Source organism: Cimex lectularius, unplaced genomic scaffold (genome assembly GCF_000648675.2).
Source record: "Cimex lectularius strain Harlan isolate CLEC.00 unplaced genomic scaffold, Clec_2.1 scaffold84, whole genome shotgun sequence".
Taxonomy (NCBI): domain Eukaryota; kingdom Metazoa; phylum Arthropoda; class Insecta; order Hemiptera; family Cimicidae; genus Cimex; species Cimex lectularius.
This window is the reverse complement of record NW_019392631.1, coordinates 374,498-402,304: the sequence shown is the minus strand read 5'-3', so window position 1 is coordinate 402,304 and position 27,807 is coordinate 374,498. Positions and strand designations below refer to the sequence as shown.

The 27,807-nt window shown below is 37.3% G+C and overlaps 1 protein-coding gene across 3 annotated transcripts in view; it reads right to left on the bottom strand.

Annotated features, from left to right (window-relative positions):
• LOC106662809 (bifunctional heparan sulfate N-deacetylase/N-sulfotransferase) overlaps positions 1–27,807 on the bottom strand; it is a 189,059-nt gene that overhangs the window by 133,493 nt on the left and 27,759 nt on the right. For all 3 annotated transcript variants that reach the window (XM_024227716.1, XM_024227679.1, XM_024227725.1), the window contains exon 2: positions 6,162–6,189. The gene's annotated coding sequence lies outside the window, so the exon portion shown is untranslated. The remainder of the gene's footprint in view (positions 1–6,161; positions 6,190–27,807) is intronic.

Below are 27,807 nucleotides of genomic sequence, written 5' to 3'. Positions count from 1 at the left end.
CTCATCAGAGGTGTACCAAGATGACAAAATTTAATACTATATCTACTATCTGGGTGTTTGGCGTTCGATGATGATTTGAATGTTTGAATTTGGAAGATGCGTTTTTAAAAAGAGTACCGATGTTTGAGTTTTGAATTTTTAAATTATATTTCCGTTTGAATTTGGTAATCCATCCATACGTAATATGTAATTAAATCCGTTACAGTTCGTGGTCCGATTGACCACTTAACATTTTTCAATTAATTAACATTTATGAAAGGTATTGGTTAAGATAAAAAGTCAGCGTGGTGAGCGGGATTCGAACCCACGACCTTTGGCTAAATACGCCGTTACTCTGCCGCTGTCACTAACTTCCCACATCAACCACACCTCTTGAACTTTCCCTCCTTTTTGCCATTTTTTAAATGTCGTGTAATCTATTTGATTCTCATTCTCAGTAATATGTAATAATTATTTATTGATATAATATACAGGGTGATTCACTATTCACTACTCGTACGAAAAGTTCGTTCCACAATTAGTCATAAAGGTGGAGGTTTAATCTGGAGCATACGAAAGGGTCTTGACTTTTTGTGAAGTGGCTCTCGTCCGTAGACTAAATATTGTCTCTAATGTCCCCAGACAGTCAACCCACCCTTAATTAAACTGGCAAGTAGGACAGTTGTATAAAAGTCAGGTGATAGAAGGGCATGAGTTTTTTATCACCCTGGTAAGCAACACGACTGCTTGATAAAACTTATCGTGATGTGCAGCAGCTATTACGTCGAGCTGTATAATTTATTACTTTAACTACACACTGGATCACCAGCAAAATAGAAATTTACAATCTTTACAGACTGCCAAATCTAAAATTCCATTACATAACGACGATCCTTACGAGCTAGAGATAATAATAGAATTTTAGAATAAAATCCTCTCCCAACGAGGTATTAGCCCAATTATGCCCTTCTTATAAAGGCTTGAGTCCTGGGACAAAAATTCATCTCATTTTGCGGCTGCCGGCGATTATCGAACTACCAATTGCGCATATCATTGTCCATTACTAAGAAGAAGAAGAAAAATAACTTGGGACTGGAGTCCCCTAAGAATAATTTACATGAAATAAATAAAGGAAGTTCCTTCTATGAAGTTAAAAGTAAAAAAAAGATAGAAATCTTGGCACAATGTATACCAATAGGGCAGGACAGAAGAAAAAATTACGAGAATATTAAACAAAAATAAAAAATGTTACGTGAGGTCTCTGCTTGGAGGGAGAGGAGGTGTTTATACAAGGTGGGATTTAAAGGAGGAAAAGGAAGCAGCTTGACGAATAGAAAGGGGAAGGGAGTTCCAGTTTAGGGGCTCGGATCAGAAAAGATCTTTCGAAGGTATGGGTTGTATGTTGCGGATGAGGGGGTCTTACGAGTGTGATGTGAGGAGTTGAATTGGAGGGATTGGATGATGTATGAGATGATGATCCACACGACGAGTGTGGATGGACTGGAAAAGAAAGCAACCTAGGAAATCCTGTGCACGGAAGGAGGGGAAAAGCCAGGAAAGTTGGGAATACAACCCCGACACCCGGGATCCCCGTGGGGTGCCGTACACAAATCTTATGCAACAATTCATAATACGCTTCAATCGCGCGTTCTCCGAGAGACCACCGTATGCCAAACAGCTATAATCGAAGAAGGGAAGTATAAGGGAAGATACAAGGAGTTTGCGGGTGGAGAAAGGTAAGAGAAGCCAGGACCGACGAAACAGGCTGAGGGAGGCAATGAAATGGCGGGAAATTTGGGAAATGTGAGAATGCCAGGAAAGGTTTTGGTCTAAGACTGCTAAGAGCAGAAGGGGATGGGATGGTTATTTAGCATGAGAGGTGGGATGCTGGGGAGGGAATTGAGGAGTTGCCTGGACCCGATAATTATGGCGGTGGATTTGGACGGATTGAGGACTAGGGAATTTTTATAGGCCCATTCGTTGATGGAGTGTAGGTCTTTTTGGATCTTGAGAGTGGCCGAGTGAAGATCGAAAGGGTAGAAAGATATTTGTGAGTCATCGGCACATAGGTGATAGTTACAGGACTGGATGGAGTCGGGCAGATCTAAGCATATATAAATGGATATATAAAGCAACAGATATAAATGGAAAAAAGGATAGGAGAGATGCTAGAGCCTTGGGGCACCCCAGATTTTAGAGGGAGGAAGGAGGAGGTAAGGCCATTGGGACGGGAGACAGCTTGGTGGCGATTGGTAAGGTAGGAGTGGAACCAACGGATGGTGCTGGCGGAGAAGGAAAAAGATTCGAGTTTAGAGAGGAGAGAAGAGTGAGGGAACTAAGAAAAGGAGAAAGTTAGATGGGGCCAGGTCTGGACAGTAGCAGGATATTACAACCAAACTACATTATCACTTCTTTTCTCGTTCTGGTTATATGAGGTCTTGCAGTGTCCTGGTGAAAAATTATATCTTTTCTGTTCACGAGTGCAGGTTGTTTCTGAGCCAGAGCAAGATATTCTCGTTGCAGTTGACTATTTCTGCGGTGGTGTCAGAAGTTCGTAGTGCACAATGTCAGACATATTGAACCAAACACAAAGCATTTTATAGGTGAATATTTGCTTTTCGCGTCTATGGGACAGTATCATTCGTTGACGGCCAATGGTACGACATAGTGTTACTCTCCAGCATCTATTTTTCGTCGCATGTATCAATCGGTCAAAAAACGTCTCTACTGATTGCCGTGAAGAGAATGAAAGGCTGAACTTTAGACATGTTTAGAGCTAAAGGGAATGATTCAATCTTTCACATTGGACATTTGACTAGTGTTGGGAGAAAGCCAATACAGAAGCTAAGCCTCACAAACCGCGCCATCAACATGAGAGAAATGACGAGATGAGACTTCTCGAAATTGAACTTGATCACGGAATCGAAATGACAGCTGAGTTCAAGGGCGTTGTCCATCACTTAAAAAAACTTCTCTCTACCCATTGCCAGGTATGGAGGGGCTTGGGGTACAAAATTGCAAAGCAGGAGCAGTGGATGTACCCTCGAGCAGAAAAACTCCCAACAACCTTCCGTCACATTTGGCCATAGACCCTCACTGAACTAGTTGAAGAAAAGAGCACTTTTAAGACACTCAAGCCTATTAGCCGAGCTTTATTCGATGATGTACCTGACTAGTTTTCAGATATAATTAAGTTACTTGTTAGATGTTAGCACTGCCCTTGACTTTTAATTCTGGGATACTCCTCATACCAATATTTATTAAAATATTATATGTATGGTTTTATCAGAAAATATAATCCAATAAATTAACCAGCAAAGGGGAGACCTATTAGACTAGGTTATTTAATAATTAGAAAAATATTTCCCGACCTTTCTTAAGCTTCCCCTTTTAGGGCAAGGGCGGAGGAAGCTATTAAATCCAGTGAGATACCCTAATTTGGCATAAAATGGAACTAGTTAATTGGCCGTGGGACGCCAGTATGGGGTGGCTCTTAGGTATGGCAGGGGGGTGGACGGGAGATAAAAAAAATGTTTGAACCTAATCATGTTCGACAGCTTACCTCAAATCGTCGTCATTCAAGACAGAAGGTCTACCAGACTGTAGTTTATCTTCGACCCCTACATTCCCGGAAGTAACTTTTTTGAAGCACTTTTGGGCAGTGCGCTCACATCACCGAATGAAGAACAATTTTTTTAAGATCAGCCTCTGCCACCGAGCATTCATACTTGCTGAATGAACCAGGTACGGATTATGGATTTTGAAGCTTGGAGAAAGAAAATATTTAATAATTTGCAGTAAAATGTACAAGATGCTTTTTCTTTATAGTCACACGCCACAAAACATGTAATCCGACTATGTAAATAGAAATGTTGATTAACGGAAATAAAACAGTAATAACTGACAAACCGCATCGACATTTCTGGTTACAAAGTATATATGGATATGAAATAAATAGCATACTAATCGATCGCAAGTTCAAAAACCATATTAGGTTAGAGGAAAATAGGTATCAACGAGTCTTCACTACAGAATAGATAAACTCTTTAAAATGAAAATGAAATAATTAAGTCAGTCGACTAAAACCATACGCGCTGAAATTTTTTTTGTCCGTTTAGAATCGGGTGTCGCCCAAAGGCCGAAAGACGGTGAGGATTTTACTAATCAAAGAAAGATTTTCCCCTTATTTCGCTTTCAGGGGGCAAACGTTCATGAAGTTTGCAGTCCGACAAGCACCGGTGAACTTTTCCCGAGCTTACGCCAGCTCAACTCTCCACTCTCTTCTTGCGATAAGAAGCTTACGTGGATTAGACAAGCAGATTGCCTAACGACGCTCGAAGCTGCTACACTTTCGTTTAATTGTGCACACGTCAACGGAAAATAAGTCCCAAAAGATGATCCTTTTTTTTCATTTTCAATTAGTCTTCACGGAATATTAAAAAGTAAAATAATGCAACAAATCATACTAGGAATTTGGAATTGAAATATTGAATTATTCCACTTTATTTTGAAGGTAAAATGATATCCAAATAATTAAAAAAATATATATAAAAAATTATGAATAACCTAATACCCTAATCGCCTAGCAAACTTGAACACATATTTGTGCTATGATTTGTAAAAGTGTAGATTCCCTTTCATCTAAACAAATTCATTATTATTGCCAGGCACTGATGAAATACTGACCAGTGTGAATATATTGCCCTATGATCATTCAGGCTGGGAATAAGGGCTATCACGGCACTGTCACTTCACTGATATGTGTGAATCTACCTTTAAGCCGGGAACACCGATGCAACGCTACCGACGCCATGCCACGTTTTGGTAGGGTGTATACATCTATGAGACGTCAAACGCACGCCACGTACACGGCGAGTATCATAATGATCACTATCACAATCCCAACGCCTTGTAATAAAATGTTAGTTAAATTTTATGAGTACAACCATGTAATAAATTGTTTGTTAAACTTAATTGTTTTAAATAGTGTTATTCCGGTGTTTTGAAATATTTTCTGCCTAACCACCATAATTAATTATTTAATCATAATTAAATAATTTTTATAAAAACTCGAAAATTTTTGATCTCGTTTAATTTGGTTTGTATTAAAATAAGAATATTTTAATTAATATAACGACAAAATTACATGTACTTACATTGAAAGAACTACAAAAATAGGAGTGTCCTGTTCTGACCCTACTCGACGAAAATGATGTAATTTTATGAACAAAACCGTGAAATAAATTGTTAGTTCAACTTATGAGAAAAACCTGCAATAAATTGTTCAGTAAATTCATTATATAAAAAAATAGTATTTCGGTGTTTTGATCAATTTTCTACCAAACCATTGAAATTAATTTAAAAAACTAATTAATTTTTAATGACAGTTAATTTGGTTTATATTAAAATAAATATGTTGTAATTAATATAACGACAATAATACATGTAGTTTGAATAAAAATATGAGTGTCCGGTTCTTTTGTCTTCGACTGTACTCGATGCTACCCGACGAAAATATGCACAGTGGGGATAACAGAGCGTAGTGTAGAGTAGCGTTGCGTGGCATCGGGCAGATGTACACGGGGGTAATACAATCTTATGGAAAATTGGACTTTGCGTCGGGTAGCATCATGTAACTTCGCATAGTGGTGCATCGGGTGAGTTCCCGGCTTTAAGGTCCCATGTTTACATTTTTGTAGGAAAAAGGATCATTTTATGGTATGCTGATAATAGTTTTGTATTCTATAGCACGCGTTGAGAGTGCGTGTGTAGTGTGAGAAAATAGATGGCAATATATTGATTACCTACCCCATCGACCATCAATTAGGTTAGCAATATATTTAGAGGGTGATGGAGGAATATGAAGTACTCCAGTAGTAAATCAGAGAGAATGAATGAGAGTGTGAACGGGTTTGAATCTAGGAAACACATGTGTTGGTGCTGAACACTATAGGGTATACATGTGCAGATTTGAGCTTATATAAATCCAAAGTACAACTGCTATCAAAAGTTAAGAAGCCTGCTAGCAAGGCTTCAAACATCTGAATATCAACCAAATCCATGAGAACGAACTATGGTGCAGTCAGTATTAAAAAATACATCAACAATACTGAAATATTTAAACCTTTTAAATTTGATATCCTTATTTGTGAAAAAAATGACAATATCAAGATAAAACTCACTCAGGGTAGAATCCTTCATTTTAAATTCCTGAAACAAACAACAATATATTAATAACATAAAGTGAAAAGCTTGTAGGGATACAATACAAGTACAGTAGGTCTACCAACATCAGAAGAATATATTAATAAAGTATTTCAGTAACAAGGTAATTAATTGAGCATTGTTTCGTTCGAAACGAAGAGAGGTTGTAAATTTCTTTCCAGTATAAATCTGCAATATCAGAGATGGGAAAATCCAGACATTGTTTGAACATGGCCTCGCCCTTGGGAGGTAAACCGCGCCGTTTAACTTTAGTGCTTCAACCCTTAAACGCTACCCTTTGTGAAGGAAACTCATCTCATTATGCTCCTTCATATAATAATATATGTACAAAGCGATAGGAATGCCGCTGGAAACAATTTGGTCTGGTATAAATTTTGATATAGATCGAGATTATCTGGGGAGATAGGGTTGAATAATTATAAATACACCGACAGGCAAAAAATTCCACCCACTTGGAATATAACTTGAATTGTACATATTTTTATATATTAATGCAAGTTTCACGTTTTTGAACGTTTAATAATTGAGTGAAAAAAAGCAAATTGCTGAGGAAAATGAAAATTAAAAAAAACATAAAAAGACGGAGATAAAATTTTAACTTGGTTTTAAATTTTTAATTCACATTTCAATATCGCTATTTCCTCTCTCCTCTTGCCTAAATTACATCTCGAAAACGCCTCGACATACTTCCTACCAGTCTGGAAATGTCTCTTTGATGGAGGTTAGAACATTCTTCACGAATAGTCCTTTCAAGGTCGTGGAGTACATCAGGAAGTGATGGACGTGCTCTTGTTCATCTTTTGAGGTTATCCCATGCGATATTTGGAGAACGGGCTGGCCAGGCTAAGACCCTGATGTTATGTTGTTGAAGGTACGTTTGTAATATGCGAGCGACATGTGGATGGGCATTATCGTGTATTAAAATAGGATTGTCACTGATTTAATTGAGGATAGGTGACGCACTAAGTTCCAAAATTTCATTCATGAGTCGCCGTCAAAAGCCCTCCACGAACAACAACAAACTCTGTGCGACTCTCCATCGAAATTTCCGCCCACACCATCACTGAGCTACGTTGAAAAGGTTGGTTCTGGGAAAAATTACAACCTTCGTACCTTTCATTTCGCCTTCTTCACACTCTTTCACGCCCATCTGGAGATCGTAGAGCAAATCTAAACTCATCTGTAAAACGTAAGCAGACCAATCGTCTAAAGAGCAATAACTGTGTGTCTTGACCAAAAGATGTAAGTCCATACTGATTCCATCTTCTTGGAGCAGTGCGAATTTAAGTCACCTCGAACTTCCCGGAGATGATGAATCGCTTGAAGAGTAACGTGACGGTTTTGCAAAATTCTCAAAGACAAATTAACGGTCATCCTGTGGTTCTGTTACCCTAGGGCCTCTAGAACTAACATAATCTAACGGGCATGGCTCAGAGTTTTGTAGAGAACTCCGATGGCCATAGCCGCATACCTCATGGAAGTCCATCATCAATCCATGCCACACCACGCACAACCTCTTCAGCACTAAGTGGCATTTGTAAGTTAAAAAAATTGAAATTAAGAAAACAAATATGACAACTAAACAGTTTATTGCTTCAGAATTCAAATGAGACTGTCAAACATTTTAAATTAAAACTGAAAAATCCTTTATTCTTGTTAAGGATTATGTGTGTTTACCTATAAAAGATATTACCAATTTAAAACACAGCATAAACAACTATTTATTGATAAAACCTATGAGACCAATTAAAGGGAAATTTTTCTTTTATCGAGAAAATGAAAAAAAACATCAATTGGGTGCAATTAATTTCCCCTATCAGTGTATTAAATTTGAATGTTGTAACGTAATAAGACGAACTTCGCTTCGATAGAGTAGCGACCAGGATGTCAAATGAGTTGAGGGATGCGAAGGAAAAAGGTGAAATTAATCAGCTCCGAGTTAGTTCAGACACGATTTACATCGGGACTCGGGTAGGAATGAAAAGCAACGGGGATTAGACGTGATTACGTTATATACGGGTTAATACGGTAACATTAATTTCTGATATTCATCCAGCACCAAGTAATCCAGTTTTAAATCGCTGTATGAGCGTTGTGGTTTTTATTAACTCGTAAATGTATTTACAAAAATCGGGATTCTTGTTTAATTAATTACTTTGTTATACGAGACCGAATTCTTAAGTTTCAATAACGCTCAGCATTTATTTTGTTACATGTTCGATTTATCAATTTCTAATATGTCTTAAAAGACAGAATGATAGATGATATTGACTCAAGAAAAACGATCTATAACAATTTCGACCAACTCGATTTATTTAGGATCTAATTTTTAAAATCCTGTTGGGGAAAGAGTATACTTGGTGCGTCTTCCTTTTTTTCATATCAGAACTTTTAATCCCAAAGAGGAGAGAGGATGCCGTCACGTCGACTGTTATTTAAGCACTCGAGTGCTTTACAGATTTTTAATCCGGTTGTGCTCCGGGTTGGGTCCGGCTTTCTTTCCGTCCTCTCGGTTTGGCTCGTGGAAACCATTTTCTCCAGGAAAATCCCGCACTCACCTCGGATTTAAAAGGGCACCAGAAGAAGGCCCTTTCTGGGTGATTTAGTCCTTTGTGGGCTCCGAGTGGTTTCGAGTGAGGTTCGAAGGAACTCCTGTCGTTTTCCCCCCTCTGACAATCTTCGCAATTAGATTTCTACGGGGGAAAACGTGAAAAGCCACGAGAGACGTCAAGATATTTTTAACACTTTACGCCATAACCTCACCTCTTCCAATTTATTTTCTTTTTCAAGCTGTTCCACTACGCGAATAACGAATTGTTTTAACAATCAATCTATTTTCTTTAAAAAAAATTATATTGTCGTTAAAATTAAAAAAGAAAAAAATTGGGATGGCCTCGCGTGTCAGGCACGTGTGTGTATTTATCGATTCTCCGCTGTTGTACTTTTGCATTAATAATACGTTTTTTGTTTCAATTATACTGCGTTATATTGAATGTAACTAATTACATCGTTAATCAAGAAAATTTATTTATTCACATGTTGAAAAATTTACACAGATGGCAGATTGCCAAAAAGGAATGAAATATAAATGTGGTCGCCGGAACGATATGGTTATAATATACACACTAAAACGTCAAAAGAATGACGATAAAGCCAGTAGAAAATTATTTTAAAGTAGTTATCAACTGCTAGGTCACTTCAGCCCCAAAGCATTCAGTTCTTCAAACCAAACCCATTCACACTTAATTGTTCTTAAATATATTCTTTCCCAATCCCAATCACATTCCATTCACTCAATTACGGTGGTGGAGTACTCGATATTCCTCTTTCCCCCATTTACACCTATTAAAACTGACTTAATTGTGGGCAGAATGGGTAATCTACATTCCGATGTCGGTCCACTCACACTAATAAATACATTCACTCTCAAGACTGGCTAGCCTCCTGGATCAGAACAGGGAATACATACAATCACTGCCGTGCTCAAGCATTATCCGGTGGCATTCTATGGAGCCAAGAAAGTGCACCCCTTTATCTGATGGGACACATCAGGCAACCATACTCTGCTTGCCAGCCCAGTCTGGCATAAAAGTAAGAGTCCGTGTGTCAACCTCGCACCTTCTTCTACCAGTCCTCCTAGGGCCACCTATCGACAGAGCTCTTGTTATCTCCCGATCTGGTTAAAAATGAATTATTAAAAATTTCAACTCAGTGTCTGGCAAGTTCGGCTAAAAGAGGTAACCAACCTATCGCAGCACGCTACCATATCGCATATCTATATATCCAATACGTTTATCTGTCACTTGTTTTAATAGTGGATAAAGCTCTACAAAACGTTTTAATCGCTCTTTAATATCCTCTTTATTGATATTCAATCGAATATCATCGGCTAAAACTAATTGCGACGCGCGTCGGGCTGTCATCGATACCGACTTAATACTAAAATTATGTGGTGCCAGCTGCTGTTGCATAACACGATACATCTCTAATACTTCTTGCTAACTGCCTTGTGGGCCATATAACATTAGGAAATTACCCTTAACATTTAGTAACGCTGGTAAGCTGAAAACACTGCCTTCTGAATTAATAAAAAAGTTATCATGCCATTTGGCATAAGGTTTTCCACCAAATTAATTTTTAATTCATCTGGCCATTGTTTACGTACTGTAACCTGCTTTATCCATGGCGTAGTGTAATAATATTAGAATGTTATTTCCTATTTTGGCCAGATTACAAATTAAGTTATGAGACAGATGGTCGTGCATGTCCGACATCGCCTCGGTGCAGGTTTTTGTTCTCGCTAGCTATGCCAAGATATCTGTTCTTCAAGCCATGTGTCTTTCTTAGTGTGTCACCTTAAAACAAGATGAATTTAACCCCCCTCTATTTTATTGAGGCGTTTTTGGAGAAATTCTGAGACATAAACTGTGAAGGTTTGAAAACAATTCTTCATGAATGACAGTAAAAACGAAGTTCAGATTGCAATCGGGTGCAAGATAGCGTTTGGAAAAACGAACGTCGTATGTATACTTTACAAATTGTGTTGTTTTCAAACCAAAGAGTTGAAATTGAAGAGGCCATAACATGTTGCAAGTGTTTTTCTTATTCGAGGAGATATTGCAATACGGGAGGTGACACATAAATCTATTAATTGATGAGTGGTGCCAACGTTTCGACCTTTAATGAGATCTTCTTCAGGGCTCAAAGTGTTTTTTACCCTCTCTTGGGCACTTCAACACGACACGTAAGAATGGCACAATTACACAGAAGACAAACACTTTGAGCCCTGAAGATGATCTCAATAAAGATCGAAACGTTGGCACGATAAAGAAATTTTTTTTCTGAAACCTACATCACACCAGACCGCATCTCACGATTTCTGAATAAGTATTAATTCCAATATATTTCGTGGTCCGATTAACCAAATAACTTCTTTTGAAAAAGTTCGAGCTGGATTCGAATCCACGACCTTCGGCTCGTGGCTTCGAATCCCGTTCGTGACCCTTTTTCATTTCAACCAATACCTTACATAAAGACTATTTATTAATATGGAATCCTTCGAAAATTAACCTGAGTAAATAAGTGAATATCAAGTAGAAGCCTTTTTGTCCAACGTCTAGGACGGCTTAATGCATAATTGTAGTTTAATGATCCTTTCCTGTCGTGATTTAATCTCTTCATAAAGAAGACGAAAAACCGTAGAAATAACGAAAATTCAGATGCGTCGGTGAAATGAAAGCAGAAATCAATAGCTAAGTAGTATTTATAGAATAGAGAGAGATAAAGTAATTCTAAAAATAGGCCTTTTTCGGCCCCACGGATATAGTGTCAGTTACAGGGACGGTGCACGTAATGCTAGATGGCCCATGGTTTGAATAATTCCGTTTTCATCACGAATAACGAACCAGCTAATAATATATTTATACATATATTTTAGTTGATCCTAATAACAAAAGAATTATTTTTTATGCAAGTGTGGCCGAGGTGAAAAATAACGAGCGGGCTCCCATGACATCCGGGTGCTAATATTGTTAAATACAGGGTGTTCGGCTACTCGTGTTACAAACATTGCCAGCAGATTCTACATTCAAAAAAGAACCAAAAAGTCATAATTAACTATGGTTTGAATCTCAACAGTTTTGGAGTTATTTCACTTTTTCTGATTTTTCAAGATTTCACAACCTTGCTTCAAATAAACAGCGATAACTCCAAAACTAAAAGGTTTTGGACAAACCGGTTGATACCATTGTAAACTATGTTAAATTTCCAATAAGATGTGATTAATACAAAACTTGTAAACCTTCGTGAGATAAGAGTTTAAGTAGCGAGAACTTACTATGGTAATTGTAAAGTACTATTTCCAACCCTAGAGACCAACAAATTTCAGAAAACGTACTCCATTTAATATCCTTTGTAGTGGTGCAATTGCTTTTTTAATTACTTTTTTCCAAAGAAGAAGAAATTGATGAGGAAAAGAAAAAACAGTGGTTGAAGGATTGGTAAAGTGGAAAGAGTATTAATACTAAAAAATAAAAAACTTAAGGAAATTTTGAATGAATTTATTAAACATTTTTTAATTTTGATTCGAAATGCTCTCCACCTTCCGCAATGTATTTTCTTCTGCCGTCGCATTAAACCCGCAAAACCCGGTAGATTTGGTTATCTTAGGTTCATCAGATGTACATTTTTTTTAAACGAGGGTTTGCAACAGCAGAGGTCATATAAACCAGGGTGCCGGTGTTTTTGGAAAAAAGCCAATTCAATGCAGGGCCGCTGGATTCGAACCCGGGACCTTTACCTTACAATGATGAGCGCCGTGTCAACGCCTAAACCGTTGCGACCACCGAAGCCCCCTACAGTTTATTTACATTTAACAAAAATATTTTTCACTTACATTATGAAATTTTATATTTTAAACTAATTGAGTATACTTAATGTTAATAAACAAGAACTTCTCTAAATTGTAGTGTTAACAAGATATTACAAAGATAACTAAAAACGTTTTTAATCTTAAAACTCTTTTATTCCGGAGAATAATAATGCAATAATTCTTTAATCAAAGTTGTAGTCGTGTTGGTATATAAGTAAACATTTGCATTATTTGATTTCGAACCCAAATTAAAAAGCGTTTGAAAAAATCCTTCAAAATTTCCTTAAGTTTTTTTTTTTAATTTTCCACCTTTCCAATCTGTCAGCCACGGTTTTCCCTTTCCTCTATCAATTTCATCACCTTTGAAAAAAGTGATTAAAAAATAAATTACACTATTAAAAAGGATATTAAATGCAGTACGGTTTTTTGAAATTTGATGGTCTCTAGGTGTGGAAATAGCAGTTTAGAATCACCATAGTGAGTTTTTCAACTTTGAATTTTTTTAAATATTCTGGCTACTAAAACGCTTATTTCACGAATGTTTAAAAGTTTATTGTTGATCACATCTTATTAGAGATTCGGACGATAGCTAAATAGGACTTTTTGGTTCCTTTTGGAATGTAGACTCTACTGGCAAAGGTTGTAACACGAGTAGCCGAACACCCTGTACAGTTTTTTCTATTACCACTGTTTTGAAAATTTGAAAACACATACTTTGGAAATGAGTATTCGAGTATAAAAGTTACAAAGAGAGGCGTTTAATGAGATGATGACGCGTGATGATACGCCGCCAGGGGGCCAGGCCAAGGCTTTTCCAAAGCTCCTACACAAGAATTTCTCATCTTTGAGACCCTTTTATTTCCAACTCCAGGCTAAGGCCTGCTTACCTCAAGCATCCCCGGAGAAAACGTTCTTTATACCTTACACCACAGTTTTTTTTCTCTAAAGAAAGCAAAAACATAAATCGGAGCTATGTAAAAACTGTATAAACTTGGGCACTGCCGCTACTGAGTACGCTGAATTCGGGGGCGATGGAACGGCATTAAATGGCCGACAAATTAATCTTCTTTATACTTGTTATTTTTAGTTTAATTACGCTATCGGAGAAAGAAATACAACGACCGATCGCATCGTAAGTTTTAAAATGGGGGATAGTTCTGAGAGAGCAGCAGATTTTCGTGTGAACCGCTTCGCTTTCTGTTGAAGAATAAACTCTTCAATTTCCAATAGTCTTTGTAATAATTAATAATAATTTCCAAACTGCACGATCGTCGAAGTCTTAATATTCTTGATAATGAAAGATCAAATCGTCGATTTTTCCGTACTTCAGGTAAAGATTATGGTTTTTTCCTGTATGACTGGACTTTATCGAAAATCGCGAACCGTCTCTGTAAAATTAGGAGTACTTTATGTGATGAAGTGTGAGTTTCAGTTAATTTAACCGTTAAAGGCGGTAATTAAACCGGTGGCTGTGCCTACTCCCTTTGATCCTTCCTGTTCTTCGTAAACACCTTGGTTCTCGCCGGATCTTTTCGTGAATAATTGGTACCGTTTTCCAACCGAGGGTGCGCGCAGCTTTTATTCAGTGACCTCTCCGGTTTTTCGAAAGGGTTCTAACGTTCTACGGAAGGGTGAACGCATTGGCCAAACTGGCGGAGTGGAAATCAACGAGCTGACTTAACAGTCTAAACTCAGGGCTTCTGGCTCCTACTCTTCGACGAAAAGGAAATTATCATCTAATGTTAAATTCAATTTAAGCACTGTTGATTATTTAGATACGTACTGAAAATGGATTACCTACCAATAAAGCGTTTAAAGGGGTGAGAGTAGAATTTATTATGGAAAATAGAAAATATTTCGGGGATATTTTTTTACACGAAAGGGATTTTGAGGGCATTGTGAACAATGGCATGAAAATGGCAAAAATAGCGAAAATTCGAACGGTTGTAGGTTGAGATGGAGAGTTGGCGTCCGCAAGGATCGAAGTCATGAGAGCTCAAGTAGTAGAACAGAGGAGTATTGAGCCTTCGCCGTGGGTTCGAATCCCGCTCGTGACACTAACTTTTTTAATCTCAATCAATACTTTACATAAAGATCAACTAATTGAATAAAGTTATTTGGTCAATAATGGAATCCACGAACTCTAATGGAGTTAATAAGTAAAATGAAGTATACCTTCACTAAAGCTCTCCATGGCCATTTCATTTGTTGCCGAGAATCGAATGGATTACACGACATTTGAAAAATGGCAAAAAGAGGAAAAATTCGAAAGGCTATAGGTTGAAATGGGACGTTGGTGACCACGTAGTGGATCGAAGTCACTATAGCTCAAGTGGTAGAGCAGCGGCGTATTTAGCCGAATGCCATGGGTTCGAATCCCGTTCGTGACACTGACTTTGTTGATCTCGACCAAGACCTTACATAAAGAATAATTAATTGGAATTGTGAACAATGTCATGAAAATTGCAAAAAGAGGTAAAATTCGAACGGTTGTAGGTTGAGATGGAGAGTTGGCGTCCGAGAGGATCGAAGTCACGATAACTCAACTGGTAGAGCAGCGGAGTTTTGAGCCCAAGGTCGTGGGTTCGAATCCCGCTCGTGACACTTATTTTTTATCTCAGCCAAGACCTTACATAAAGAATAATCAATTGAAATTTATGAACAATATTGACGTAGTAAGGGGCAGTGACTGGATAGTAGATAGATTTGCGTGACAGTAGACTGTAGAGTAGTCCGAAACATTGGTTTAATGTCTGCCTTTTCGGTCATGTGTGTAGGTCCAAGTGAGGCTAGATGGAACATATCGTGGCGGACGCAGCCTGTTTTAGAGTTGGGAATATTATTGAAGAATATTGTATAGCTTTTTTGAAGGGTGAATACATAGATGCTGTTGCTTTCATTAAGCTTTATATACTTGATATACGCCAGTGTTTGCTCCATTCGGCTATTTGCAGGACGTGTCTGGAGCTCGTCCGAAACAATTGTGGGATCGGAATCACAGGATAGTACATCTGTGTCGTCGGGATGCAAGACTGGTGAAGGGCGAAGTTGGGAAATCTACTGAGTAGATGAGGTAAAGGATCGGTCCAAGAACGCTGCCCTGAGATATCCCGCTCCCAGAGGACAATAATCCGAGTAGGCTGATCCTTGGCGGTCTCTGAACGGTTAGGTAGTTATGAAGGATTATGCAGAGGATATTTGTAAGGATGCGCTTTAGTTTGTACAGGAGGCCGTCATGCCTACATAGCATACTTTGCGCTTGAAAGATGAGGATGTGCAGTCCACAATGCCAAACACTTGCTAGTACTAATGATAGTAGTGCTTGTAGTGTGATGATAGTAGAACGTTGATGTCGAAAGACAAACTGATGGTCTCGGAGAAGGTGTTCCAACACTGCTTACTAAATTTTGATCTACTCGGGTTCAATTGAATTCCGCTGTCTGTTTGCTTTAATCGGCATGGCTCTCCAATAACATAAGCTGAAGTTCTGAAGTGAAAAAGAAAATAGAGAGCTCTTCCCAAACCGTCAAACCAATAGATGTCCTTAGATGTCGCTTGAAAGTGAATCTTCTTTTCGAATCCTGCTGGTAATATTCAGTTCAATTCAATAATTCAGTTCGGAACGTAATACCGGATTCGCAAAAGGAATCGTTCAATGGAAAATCAACGGGAGAAGCAAGAGATTCATGTATTAGCATCATTCTATATTGTTTGTGAATTACCTGCGTTGTAATCGTTAATTACTCAAATTTAAATCCGCTCGATTTTCTGTAGATTCTTTTTGATGCGAGGTGCTAGTGATTAAATCAGATCGACCGTCCACCGAAGAAAAATTACGATTTATCCGTTCATTAGAGATAATTAAATAAATCTCAATTCGTCCTGACCTATTTTCACGCCGATAATTATTTAATCGGCTGAAAAAGCACTTGTACTCTTTCGTTTTAATTACATAATTTATAAAAGCTCATAAATTTTGAACAGGAATATTTCATCAAATGACTTTCTCCTGTGACAAAAACCCCCTAAGGATAAAAGTTAGGGACTTCGAAGACTTCCTAACAGATTATTAGACTCGCCTTCACTCCTCAATACTGGCGATCCAATTAAATTTTAATTTATAGTGTTCTTAGTTTTAGATTTCCGGGGAGGAGAATGATTTTTCGATTTTTATATTTTATAGCGCAAAAAACAAGAGTACGTTTTTAATTTTTACAAAATAAATGTACCTTGGGAAAATAGTATAGTTATTTAACAATCTGACAGATCTGCCAAACCAGAAATTTGGGGAGAGAAACCGGCCAATACTGGAATTCTCGTTTATTCAGTTGGGACGGTTAAGATAGGAGGTCACGAGGCCATCGTCGTTTTAAACGGCGTGGAGGATTGTAAGGGTGGGACGTTGAGGAAAGAGTTTGGGCTAGTGGGTTGGGGTGGAGGGATAGTTTGGGGTGGAAATAGAGAAAGCATGTTCGGATCAGATCCTTCACGAATGGGTTTTTAAAGTCTTATGAATCATTTGATTCGTGACGTAGAAGGAATTGACCCTTTCCGTTTCAAAACATCTGCAACGATAGATAATATGGCCACATGACTGCGAGGTTGTTGGATCACAAGTTCAACTAGCATCTGCCAGAATATTAAAACGATGAAGACATACTCTGTTTTTCCATGACCTGACAGCACTTGAATCACCTGGTAGACTATTGCAATGCTACACTTGACTCTTGCCCCTATAAATGGAAAATTCTATGCCTTTCCCCGTTGTTTGCCAAATTTTTTCCCACTTTTATAGTTCCCTCTGTTTTCTTATGTGTTCTACAACGGGTTTCGAAACAAATTTGAAGGTTACACGCAAATTCCAATCTTCAGATGCTTGTTTTGCCAAAAAATCAGCTCTTTCGTTACCTACTTCCACAGGGAGAGCCTGGACCTTACTGAATACTACATTGCATTTCCGCTGATTAAAACTCAATAAGGCTAGCCGAATTCTATCCTCCAAGGACAAGTGGTTGTTAGTGTTGGCGATAATGTCGGGAGGTATCAGTCACTACACTTACATTTTTCCTATGAAGAATCATCAATAAGCCAGCCCAAACATTTCAATATGGCCAAAAGTTCAGCTTGGTTGTTTGAACAATATTCTGCAAGACGAATCGTCTTGTGTTTTGTTGGAGAATTTGGCCGAGCAGTTCGACTCCAAGTCAAAATAGGGCTGATGGGTGTAAGCGGTTAGTTTGTTATGTATACTTAGTTGATTTTGGTGCCAGTTGGTTTCTAAGCTCTCCATAACTTTTCTGTTAGTTAGTTATTACCTTGTTGCTCATGTGCACTGGTGGGTTTTAGCGTAAACCTTACTTATGGCATTTTAAAAATAAAAATGCAGACTTTGAACAATTCTTATTTGCATTTTATTCAAAAAGTAACTAGTAAAGTATTTGGATGTCGCGGAGGAGATGTCAAACCAGTTAACAATATTTTTTCATACTGCAATCGTGACGAAAAGTCCGACACCAAAACCACCGCGGCCCACTATTTTAATGAAATATAGAAAATGACCATGAAAATAACTAAAACATCACCATCTAACGTTTTTAATAAATTGATGAAGAAGGTACTTCAGAAACGCGAAGTTTTTGAAGTGTGCGTTACGGAAAAATGTCACGATGGCAAGCACGGCGGGCGATCGAAAAGGAAAAAGGTTCTTGTAAAAACACTCCGGGGACTGCAACAGGTATCTCTTGAAAAGCAAATCGCCTGAGCGGAGACACTAGTTGAACACGGTGAAATCAGTCTCGGCATCCGAAAAGGGGTGGAATTTTGCGTTTTCCCGTGGGTTAAAAGTCCTCCGGGTGAAAAACAGTAGAAGGCGTGCTTGATGTTTATCCCGTCACCGCGGAATTTCGCCAAGTATCTATCCATGTGCAGCAGAAAGTTAAAGCCCTTTTTCCCATACTAAAACCCTTTCTGACTTTCCTTTCCCCTCACGTCCCCTTTTTACATGCTGAACGTCAGCGCTTGTCACTCGGCCGCGGATTATTTTATAGAGTGAGGCATTACCGTTTTATATCTTTACGCCATTTACTCCCGGTGACGGGAATTTTTCGCATGTAAACGCCTCTCTCTCTCACTCTCGCCATTTATTTTTTCCAATTATAAAAGAAAGTTTAAAAATATATTATTATTTATGTCTTTTACATATGTAAATGACAAAATATTATACTCTCACAATCAAAGCGACTAATGATTAGGCCAATTTTTTGTTTAATCGTAAAATGTAATGGTTTATAACCAGAGACCGGATTTTTATGCAGTAAAGATTGCCAAAATATGCCATAAATATGCAGCTTAAAGACCTGAAATATGCAATAATATGTAGTATTAATACGTTAAAATATGCAATGATATGCAGTAAACCTCTTTTTTTACTATCATAGCAACTATAAACAGAAATATAGATAATTAAACGAAATAGATATTAAAACTTTTACAAAATAAAAATAATTAAAATTCGCAAGTATTTAGAGGTTTCTCCCCCGACTACGAGGTTATTCGAACCCTCAAGTATTTTTGAAAATCGTAAATATTTATTTAGAAATCGTGAGATGCGGTCTAGTGTGATGTAGGTTTCAGAAAAACATTTTCTTTATCGTGCCAACGTTTCGATCTTTATTGAGATCATCTTCAGGGCTCAAAGTGTTTGTGGTCTGTGTAATTGTGCAATTCTTGCGTGTCGTGTCGAGAGTGCCTGACTTCGTAAATATGTTGGGTTCGAATGGAGAGCCACTGGAATCGAACCCGGGACCTACTCCTTAGCACTTTGTTGTGTTTTTAATTGCTTATGATAATATTTTTCTATATTGCTTATACTTACCAACTAAAGGAGTTTTAAGTAATTTTCTGCATATTTTATTCTTATTTCCAATCGAACTCAAAAAACCTTATGACATCCCACTTTTCAGCTTAACTTTTTTCCCCTATATAATGACTTTAAAAAGACTAACAATCTATAAAATTCGTCCAATGCCGTGTCAACTGAGGTTTTTATCTCCAAAACACAATTTATACAAAATTTGAAAAGTAGTCCTCTCATACTACATTTTTCATTTTTCTATAACAAAAACTGGCTTCCCTTTTATTCAGACCAAAATTGGATAATGTTCAGTAATGTAAGCTTCGGGACCTTTGATCTCCTCTGACTCTTGGGCTTAGTGATTAGCAAAGACCGGATTTTTATGCAGTAAAAATTGCCAAAGTTGAAAGCCCTGAAAGCAGTATTAATACGTTAAAATATGCAATGGTATGCAGTAAACCAGTTTAAATAATTTAAATACTTAAAATTCACAAGCGTTTAGTTTTATAGAGTGCATTTTTTCATTTTTTTAACGAGGGTATTTCAACTACGAGGTTATTTGAATCCTCGGGGTGCCGGTGTTTTTGAAAAAAAGGGCCATTTGTAAATATGTCGGCCCTGGATTCGAACCCGGGACCTTTACCTTACAGCGATGAGCGCCGTGTCAACGCCTAAATCGTTGCGGCCACCGATGCCCCCGAAGAAAGTTTATATATATATCCTGTATATGAATTGTACACATTACAAATTAAAGTTAAGTAACTAAAGTACTTCACTAAATTGTCTTCCCTGAAATTGTACCTACGGTCACTTAAAATTTGTGATTATATTGAATCCATTATATTTCGTGGTCCGATCGACTTCTTTCAATTAATCAATCTTTATGTAAGGTATTGGTTAGAGGAAAAAAAGGAAAAGGAGGGAAAATTCGAAAGGTAGGTTGAGATGGGAAGTTAGTGCCCGAGTGGATCGAAGTCACGTTAGCTCAAGTGATAGAGTAGAGGCGTATTTAGCCGAAGGTCGTGGGTTCGAATCCCGCTCGTGACACTGACTTTTTCATTTCCACCAATACCATACATAAAGATTGATTATATTGAATATTTTAATAAGAACAACGAAAGAGTTTTACAATCTTTTGTCGGTATTTCTACAATCTTCTCTCACGTCATTGCGGCCTGTTTCACTTTTCTTCGAATTAAACCATCTTTTCGCCAACTTGTTATTTTTTCACAGATTTTTTTTCTTCCCTCGAAAACCAATGTAATATTTTAAATATTTTGGGCGATAAATGCGATTTTACGTCAAAATCCTTCAAATATGCGATATTGTTCCAATATGCAATTTTATGCGATATTCATCAAATATGCAAAAATACACTATATAAAATTTAACTTACGGCTTTTTAGATACATAATTCGGATAGATAATTGATTTCCTAGGACGTATGTGGTGGCAAACAAAATATTCACCGGCATAAAAATCCGGCCTCTTTTTATATCAAATGAGTGTAGGCCATGGCTTCTATAAATTTTAGTTATTTTCGTTCAAAATTTCATATTTATCAGACATAATTAATTACAAAATCATTAGCTGACCGGGCTAACGCCGTGCTGCCTGCCAGAATGATAATGAATGTATGAGACTGTAAGTAGCTCGTCACCTGCCTCATCTCATAGAACAGAGTATTTAGTAAATTTGACTCGTACTATTTTTAGGTGTTAGGTCAAGTAAAAATACAATGAAATAATTGGAAGTATGTGGTATTCTCATTATTAAATCCTACGCGCTGAGCCGAAGAGAGATGGATCGTTGTATCGCGTTGACACGTCTGGTCGAGCTGAAACGGAATGGATTCTAAACTGTTGGAATAGCATAACCTTATCGCTGTTATGTTTACAGATCTCTGGTTTCACAATCTATATAACATCCGTTTGGTGTTAAACACGGGGAAGTTTGACAAGGGTGAATAGATAATAGGTACCGTTGTTGATGAAATACACAACAGACACAAATAAACATGTTCAGGGAGAGTTGGTTTTCAAAAAACATTCTCAATCAACGTCATCGGGTCCAAAAAAACTTGAAAGGAAGGGCGGTGTAAACTACGGTTGGGAAAGAAGGTAACTGTGTGGAGCCGTTCCGCCGAGGGTATAACTCATCTCGTGGGGGTGAGAGTGATATAAGTTGCAAGGGTGGCTCTTGTCTAATGGCAAAATAAACAAGTGGATGGCGGGAAAAACTTGGCCACCCTTTCACACCCCCAACCAGACTTTTCCCATTCGAGGCGAACAAAACGTACTTATTAGACCGTTGTTTGTTCGCCCCATGTAATAAATGCCGCGTAGGAATCAACGCCGAGACGTCGGGGTGATAACAACGACAAAATCCTATCTACATGCATACATATTTCATAGAGATGACAGCCTCTGTTGTACAAAAATACATCTCTCGTCTCAGTCGGGACCGTACAAATTCCGGTATTCTTCTCACCCACCACCGATTCTATTACGACACGCAAAAGTTTTGAATATGCCATTCCAAATCGAAATCATAACGAAATGCAGTAGCCAGGACTTGATTTAATAAAGCAATGTGTTAAAAAATATTCGCTACTATGGGACACTGAAGTTTATAAAGTTGAATTAAAAAAAACTAAACTTTCTGGAACTAGATGTCTATTATCAGAATAGAAGATGTCTCAAAACCAAACCCAAGAATGTTATTAGTCAATGTGGTCTTATTTATATAAAACCGACAAACAGCCGAGACCATCGCCAGCTCTTTGCGTATTTGTACTTATATTTTGGTCTTTCACGCTTATTTTCCAATCAGCAGTCATTTGAGCGTTTCGATCTGTTACTGACTCTCTGCTTTTGTATGAAAACTAAAATGTTAGCTATCAATTAATTGTAACTCAGGTTGTCTACTACAAAATAGATACTAGGCATACCGTATATATACAGGGTGACTGGCATCAAGGATCGAAAATTTGAGAAGGTGTATCTACTCACTTCTACTCCAGGAGTTTGTACTTATTGACAGTTACCAATTAAACATTAAAAAAAAATCAAATTTCAACATTTTTGTTTTTTCTGAATTTTTCGTGCAGAATTTTTCCATATACTATGTACTTACAGCAACTTACAGCAAATTTAACGTTCTTTCAAGTGGCACAAACCGTATTTTTCTAGTCAGTAATTCTGAAGTTTATAAGCAGTTTAGTGGACCTAAGTCAAAAATTAAAAAAAAAAAAAAAAACCCTGAAATTACTTCTTTATCGTTAAAATTTGAACAGAGTTAGAATAATAGGAAGTTTTTTTATTGCACATGGTGAGAAGAAACACCTGAAATTTTCGATACTTATCGCAAGTCTCCCTGTATATATGAATATAACCAACATAACCACCTATATGAACATAAATTTGAACACATTCGCTTTCCCAGAAAACTCGATATTCCTCGGGGTAGGGTTGAACCCACTCAATTCTCGCTAATAACTTACTTTTATTCTCCAGAAGTCACAAACTTACTCCACAGCACTCGTTATTCCTCGCGGCGTGGTAAAACTACTCCTTTCACGCTAATAAATTACATTCATTCCTATAAGTTCATAAACACAACACCCGATACAAACATAGATGTCTGCGGGCTCAAGTGCTCGTATTGACAGGTAGTTATTTTATCTAAAAGACTTGGCTAAATAATATCAACAGTGCTGAACTAGGATTTTTTAATAGCTATTTATAACTGTGATATAGGTGTGCAAACTAATAAAATTAAGAGGTGATGGTGCATTAACAGCAACCTCTAGGAAAATGGCAAAAAGGAGGGAAAATTCAAAAGGTGAGGTTAGAGTGAGAAGTTGGTGTCCGAGTGGATCGAAGTCACGATAGCTCAAGTGGTTAGAGTAACGGTGTATTTAGACAAAGGTCGTGGGTTCGAATCCCCCGGTGACACTAGCTTTTTCATTACAACCAGCACCTTACATAATGATCAATTAATTGAAAGAAGTAATTTGGTCAATAGACAGAATATAATGGATTATTTGCACAATATGTTAAATATCATAAGAAAATTTAACTACTAGTTTTTACAGTTTATATACAATGATAAATGTAATCGTTTTTATGACCATTGAATCATTGTTTTTAACTATTTTCATATTTTATACACAGTATTGTTTAATACTAATGTAATTTTCTTCCTTTATTTTCTTAGTTTTGATTTATATATCGTTTTGTTTTATGTGTTATCTCATTTCTATATTTGTAAATATGATTTATTCTGTAAAATAGATTATTATTAAGTGCTTCATTTAAAGGCCACGTTTTTATTTCACTTGTATGTTTTTATGTAATACTTCTAAGGAGATGACATTCTGTACAAGAAACAATATTATTTATCGAATCGAAGAATCTTGGCCTATAGAAATTTTATTGACTTTGCATATATATATATATATATATATATATATATATAAAACCTTTGTACAGGCATCCGGGCAAATGAACAATGACCATTGAATGGCGTAATCAATAGGTATTTAGAATGACCAGATGGAAGAAAAATACAAAAATAAACTATCGTTTTCCATACGAATAGGTGGCCACTTGGAATTCTCTGAATCATTTCTAGTAAATTTTACGGAGCAAACAGGTGCTTCATATTCGCATATTACAGGGCATATTACGATAGAGTTAGGTACTCAGTGCTCTCGACAAATCTGACCCTAAGGGCATAAATAAATTGCTAGCTTGTTTCCTGTCTATGAACGCAGGAAGGGTATACGAGATGAATTATTTTAATATACAACCGAACAAAGATAAGTCATAAAATATTTTAGAGTGCTATAACTTGTAAATCAGTTTTACAATTTTAGCTGTGATAAAATGCAAATTTTCAGCAAGGCATCAAGATTCATTAGCTGCGTATAATTATTCTCTCATTACCTTCAACGCTTATGATTTATGATTTTAGATCGATGCTCAAAAAATCCAAGGAACAAAACAGAGCACCTTCCTAAAACACGCTATAAAAAATTATAGGAGTTGATGCGACAACCTGGCCGTGGAAAGTCCTTCGGCAATATTAATCAGACCTGAGTACATTCCGTAAAATTTAAAACTGCCATAAAATTCCTGAATGGATTAAACTGAAGCCCCACGTCGTCACCCCGTATAGATTTCGGCACAAAATCAAACTTACCTTGCTGAAAAAACTTAAGATTATTGCTGAGTTGATTATTTATCACGCTAAAACGACTACTCCAAAGACGATACAAACCCTCACTGACAAAAAAAATTTCATTGCTCTTCTGGCCCCCATTAGGACATACGGACTTGAACCGTACGGGACTCTAAAGCGTTCCAACCTTAATTGAATCCAATACCTTCAATCCGTCAAACAAAAAGCCTCAGAGAAATAGTCAATGTCCCTTTTTATGTTTCCAAACACAACAATCATACCAACCTCAATATTCTTGTTACTATCTAGCCCAGTCATCAAAGGTTCCATTCCAAACTATTCCATCATCTGAACTTTTGTCAAAAAACCTGTCATCTACCACGTTACATAACATTCCTAATGGGAGACTGAAGGGTCGATAACTTCGCGGCAACCTCACCACTTGACATCGGACACTCTAGACCGGAGTCCATCTATATTTATGTAATAAATAACATCTATCTGTAGAGGGCTGATGTTCAAGTTTCCAGTTATTTTCAATGTGTGGCGTTTAGCGACCGTTAGTTAATGATTATTTCGAGATCGTGAGATGGCCTGGTGTAACGTAGGTTTTAGAAAAACATTTTGTTTATCGTGCCAACGTTTCGATCTTTAATGAGCTCATCTTCAGGGCTCAAAGTGTTTGTTTTCTGTGTAGATGTTTAATTATTGTGTGTCGATAATAATGACACATCTTCACAGAAAACGAACACTTTGAGCCCTGAAGATGATCTCAATCTTCTCAAAGGTAGAAACATTGGCACGATAAAGAAAATGCTTTTCTAAAACCTATGTCACACCAGACCGCATCTCACGATCTCCAAATAATCATTATTTTATATATTTTTTAATGTTACCTCGTCTTGTTAGAACCTTAATAAAGTATCGTATGCCACTCACAAAATTTTCATATTTCTGTTAAATTATAATTAATTAAGGTTTTTAATTGAGATAAAAAAGTCAATGGCACGAGCGGGATTCGAACCCACGATCTTCGGCTAGATACGCCGCTGCTCTACCACTTGAGCTATCGTGACCTCAATCCACTCGGACAGCAACTTCCTATCTCAACCCCACCTTTTGTGTTTTCCCCCCTTTTTGCCATTTTTAGTGGTAGAGCAGCGGCGTATCTGGCCGAAGATCGTGGGTTCGAACCCTCTTGTGCCATTGACTTTTTTAATCTCAATTAAAAACCTTAATTAATTGTAATATATTAATTGGTCAAGCGGACCACTAAATTAGTGAATTTCTGTTAAATGTGCAATGTCCATTTAGCAAACCTACCATAATCCTATTTGTATTATTCTTTTTTTTACAACTGCATTCTTCAACAAGTATGTATAGTATATACATATAAACAATAACCCGGAAATCTATTTATGTTGTTTAGTGGCCTAATTGATCATATTAATTGTTTCAATTAATTGTTCTTTTTATCTAAGGTCTTGGTTGAGATGAAAAAATTAATGCCATGAGCGGGATTCGAACACACGACCTTCGGCTCAATATACCGCTGCTCGAACCACTTGAGTTATCGTGACATCGATCCACTCGGACACCAACTCCCCATCTCAACCTACAACCTTTCGCATTTTACCTCTCTTTTTGCCATTTTCAAATGTCGTGAAATCCATTTCAATCATCTCAACCAAGACCTTACATAAGAAAAGAAATAATTAATACGGTCAATTAGACCACTGAACATATATGGATTAATATAATAATTAAAAGAAGTAATCCCTTCACAGCTTAAGCTAATGAAAAAGTTAGCGTCAAGAGCGGGTTTCGAACCCACGAACTTCGGCTAGATACGCCGCTTTGCAAAAAGGAGGGAAAATTCAAAAGGTGGGGTTGAGATGGGAAGTTGGTGTCCGAGTAGATCGAAGTCACGATACTTCAAGTAGCTAGAGCAGCGGCGTATTGAGCCGAAGGTAGTGGGTTCGAATCCCGCTCGTGACGCTAACTTTTTCATCACAAACATACCTTACATGAAAAGAATAATTAATGGTCAATTAGACCAACAACATAAATCGATTTTCGGGTTACTGTTTATACGGATATACTATGCATACTTGTTGCATGGAAGAATGCAGTTGTAAAAAAGCAGAATATAAAAAGGATTATGGCAGGTTTGCTAAATGGACATTGCACATTTAACAGAAATTTGAAAATATTTTGAGTGGCCTACGATAGCTTATTAAGGTTTTAACAAGAGGAGGTAGAATCGCTGTAACATTGTGTTACTTTGAATACTAAGTAGGGAATGATTTTTATTTACAGGCAAAGCTTAATCAGTAAACATCACAACGAAGGCAATGCCGGATTGCCAATTTAATAAGAGTACAGTTCAAAACATTTGATAGGCTAATAACGGATCTTTAATATTTGAACTGGTGGGGAGGGTTTTGTTAAAAACATTCTTGATTTGCAATTATCCAGCTGCACAAGTGATTGAAGTGCGAGACGCCCCTCGTTTTACGTCAGTAAAAGGTCGAATCGGTTTTGTTCGGTCGGTGCTGGAGGTGGCACCGATAAGGAAGAATGAAGCTACCAACTGATACTACCTGCTAATGTGAAATCAATGTGGTTATCATAGGAGGCAACCAATTCCGACCCTTCACGCTGACTGAATAGCCCGGCCTCTGTTTTAAAACTTCCTTTCATTCCAACGTCAGTTTTTCGTTTGTTCCCTTGCTGAAATCGATAGTATACATCGCCGATATCAGTAGTATGCGCATTATTTAATTATAGTTTGTATAAATTAAATCCATTCCATTTAAAAGTAAATGTACGTTATCTGTTTGTGGTTTAAGTTTTCTAATCAAAAATAAAAGGAATTAAGTTCCCCCTCGCACGAACACACTTAATCAGTACACTTTTCATTAAATAATTAACTTTAAATGTTTCTCGACGAACTTGTTTTTATGATTGTTCTCTATACAGTAATTTGTTGGTACCAATGATTTATGATAAATAAAAGTTCTGGCAGGAACCACGGGGATGGGGGAGAGGAGCTGGCCAGTGCTGGAACTCTCAGCGTTTAGGATTGTTTGTCGAGGTTGAGGGTTCTGTTAGGAGGTCACGAAGCCACTGTCAATTTATGCGGCGTGGAGGATTGTTAGGGTGAGACGTTGGAGAATTGGAAGGAGAGCATGGA